At 35.6% G+C, this 3,962-nt stretch overlaps 1 non-coding gene across 1 annotated transcript; it reads left to right on the top strand.

Annotated features, from left to right (window-relative positions):
- The first annotated feature begins 453 nt into the window (after positions 1-453).
- On the top strand, positions 454-558 carry LOC131753913 (U6 spliceosomal RNA). The gene has a single exon (XR_009334972.1). It is a non-coding gene; the product is annotated as a U6 spliceosomal RNA (small nuclear RNA).
- Positions 559-3,962: the final 3,404 nt, after the last annotated feature.

Raw genomic sequence — 3,962 nt, forward strand, 5'->3', positions numbered from 1 at the left:
TCGTGCCCCGGTCTGGGAAGATCCCACATGCCGCGGAGTGGCTGGGCCCGTGAGCCATGGCCGCTGAGCCTGCGCGTCCAGAGCGTGTGCTCCGCAACGGGAGAGGCCACAACAGAGAGAGGCCCGTGTACCGCAAAAAAAAAAAAAAAAAAACTGAACAATTGGGGACTTACTGGTGGAACAGTGGTTAAGACTCTGTTCTCCCAGTGCAGGGGGCCGAGGTTCAATCCCTGATCAGGGAACTAGATCCCACATGCATGCCACAGCTGAGAATTCGCATGCCACAACTAAGGAGCCTAGGTGCCACAACTAAGGAGCTGGCGAGCTGCAACTAAGGAGCCCACCTGTAGCAACTAAGACCCAGCACAACCAATTTTTTTAATTAATTAATTAATAAAAAAGAGAGCTAATGCCTTAAAAGCAACCAATTGAAAATCCAAATCAAAACCACAAGTGCTTGCTTCAGCGGCACATATACTAAAATTGAGATGATAACAGAGTTTAGGATGACCTCTGCACAAGGATGACATGCAAATTTGTGAAGCTTAAAAAAAACCCACAGTAAGATATTATTTCACGTCCATTAAGATGACTATCATTTAAAAAAAATTCTTTAAACAGAAAATAACAAATGTTGGCAAGAATATGGAGAAACTGGAACCCATGTGCATTGCTGGTGGGAAGATAAAATAGTACAGCAATTATGGAAAACAGTATGGTGGTTCCTCAAAAAAATGAAAAACAGTTTCTCTATGACCCAGCAATTCCAATCCCAGGGATAAACCCAAAAGTACTGAAAGCAAGGTTTTAAAAAGATATTTGAACATCTATGTGCATAACAGCATTATTCACAACAGCCCAAAGGTTGAAGCAACCTGAATATATACAACCAGTGTGTATATTCACATATATACTGAATATTATCTTCCTTTTAAAAGAAAGGAAATTCTTACACATGTTCCAGCCTGGACGAACCTTGAGGACATTATCTCAGTGAAATAAGCTGCTCGCAAAAAGAAAAATACAGTATGATCCACTTACATGAGGTACCCAAAGAAGTAAAAATCATAGAGACAGAAAGTAGAATGGTGGTTGCCAAGGGCTGGAGAGAGGAGGGGATGAGGAGTTATTGTTTAATAGGCTATGGAGTTTTAGTTTGTAATATGAAAAGAGTTCTGGAGATGTATAGTGGTGATGGTTGCACAACAATGTAAATGTACTGAATTTCACTGAAATTTTAAAATTGTTAAAATGATAAATTTTATGTTATGTATATTTTACCACAATTTTTAAAGTGTACAAGCTGATGATTTTTAGTGTGTTCAAAACCATCACCACTATCTAATTTTAGAACATTTTTATCACCCCCCCCCCAAGAAACCTGGTAGTAGCAATTACTATTAATAATCACTCCCCAGTCCCCATTTTCCCTAGACCCTAATTGACTTTCTATTTCTATATACTTACCTATTCTGGACATTTCATATAAATGAAATCATAAAGTATGTGGCCTTTGTGTCTTTCACTTAGCATACTATTTTCAAGATTCATCCATGTTGTAGTATGTATCAGTAATTCATTTCTTTTCATGGCCAGATAATATCCCATTGTGTGGATATATCACATTTGCTTATTCATTCATTAGCTGGTGGATATTTGGATTGTTTCCATGTTTTGGCTATTAATGCTTAAAATGGACAACCTAGAAGAAATGGATAAATTCCTAGAAATGTACAGTCTCCTAAGACTGAACCAGGAAGAAATGGAAAATGTGAACAGTCCAATTACCAGTACTGAAATTGAATCAGTAAAAAACAAAGTAAAACAAACAAACAAAAACAAAACAAACAAAAATTCCCAACAAACAAAACTCCAGGATCAGATGGCTTTACAGGTGAATTCTACCAAACATTTAGAAAAGAGTTAATACCTATCCTTCTGAAACTATTCCAAAAAGTTGCAGAGGAAGGAATGCTTCTGAGCTCATTGTATGAATCCACCATCACCAGACAATACCAGACAAAGATATCACACACAAAAAAGAAAATTACAGGCCAATATCACTGATGAACATAGATGCAAAAATCCTCAACAAAATACCAGCAAACACAATCCAATAATACATTAAAATGATCATACACCATGATCAAGTGGGATTTATCCCAGGGATGTAAGGAGTTTCCAATATCTGCAAATCAATCAATGTGATACACCACATTAACAAACTGAATAATAAAAACCATATGATCATTTCAATAGATGAGGAAAAAGCTTTTGATAAAATTCAACATCCATCTGTGATAAAAACTCTCCAGAAACTGGGCACAGGGTGAACCTATCTCAACATAATAAAGGCCATATATGACAAACCCACAGCAAACATCATTCTCAATGGTGAAAAGCTCAAAACATTTCCTCTAAGATCAGGAACAGGACAAGGATGTCCACTCTCGCCACTATTATTCAACATAGTTTTGGAAGTCCTAGCCACGGCAATCAGAGAAGAAAAAGAAATAAAAGGAATCCAAATTGGAAAAGAAGAAGTAAAATTGTCATTGTTTGCACATGACATGATACTATACATAGAAAATCCTAAAGATGCCACCAGAAAACTACTAGAGCTAATCAATGAATTTGGTAAAGTTGCTGGACACAAAATTAATACACAGAAATCTCTTGCATTCCTATACACTAGCAACAACAAACTATCAGAAAGAGAAATTAAGGAAACAATCCCATTTACAATCACATTGAAAAGAATAAAATATCTAGGAACAAACCTGCCTAAGGAAGCAAAGACCTGTACTTGGAAAACTATAAGTCACTAATGAAAGAAATTGAATATGACACAAACATATGGAAAGATATACCATGTTCATAGATTGGAAGATATAATATTAAAATGACCATATTACCCAAGGCAATCTACAAATTCAGTGTAATCCCTATCAAAATACTAAGGGCATTTTTCACAGAGGTAGAACAAATAATTTTAAAATTTGTACAAAAACAAAAAAGACCCTGAGTAGCCAAAACAATTTTTAGAAAAACAGAGCTGGAGGTATCATGCTCCTTGACTTTAGACAATACCACAAAGTTACAGTAATCAAAACACTATGGTACTAGCACAAAAACAGACACGTAAATCAATGGAACAGAATAGAGAGCCCAGAAATAAACCCATGCACTTATCATCAATTAATCTATAACAAAGGAGGCAAGAATAGACAATGGAAAAAAGACAGTCTCTTCAATAAGTGGTGCCTGGAAAACTGTACAGCTACATGGAAAAGAATGAAATTAAAACATGCTCTAACACCATATACAAAAATAAATTCAAAATGTAAGACTGGAAACCATAAAACTCCTAAAGGAAAACATGGGTGGAACACTCTTTGACATAAATTGTAGCTATATATATATATTTGATCTGTCTCCTAAAGTAAGGGAAATAAAAGCAAAAATTTTTTAAATGGGACCTAATTAAACTTAAAAGCTTTTGCACAGCAAAGGAAACCATCAACAAAATTAAAAGACACCCTACTGAATAGGAGAAAATATTTGCAGATAATAGGACCAATAAGGGGTTAATATCCAAAATATATAAATAGCTCATAATACTCACCATGAAAAAAACAAAAAACCCAGATAAAAAATGGGCAGAAGATCTGAAGAGATATTTTTCCAACTAAGACATATAGATAGCCAACAAGTACATGAAAAGGTGCTCAACATCACTAATAATCAGGGAAATACAAATGAAAACCATAATGAGATATCACCTCACATATGTTAGAATGGCTATCATCAAAAAGAACACAAATAACAAATGTTGGGAGGATGTGGAGAAAAATGAACCCTCATACACTGTTGGTGTAAATTGATGCAGCCACTGTGGGGAAACAGTATGGAGGTTTCTCAAAAAACGAAAATCAGAACTACCCTACCATATGACCCAGCAA

The sequence above is a fragment of the Kogia breviceps genome, chromosome 3 (genome assembly GCF_026419965.1).
Source record: "Kogia breviceps isolate mKogBre1 chromosome 3, mKogBre1 haplotype 1, whole genome shotgun sequence".
Lineage (NCBI taxonomy): Eukaryota > Metazoa > Chordata > Mammalia > Artiodactyla > Physeteridae > Kogia > Kogia breviceps.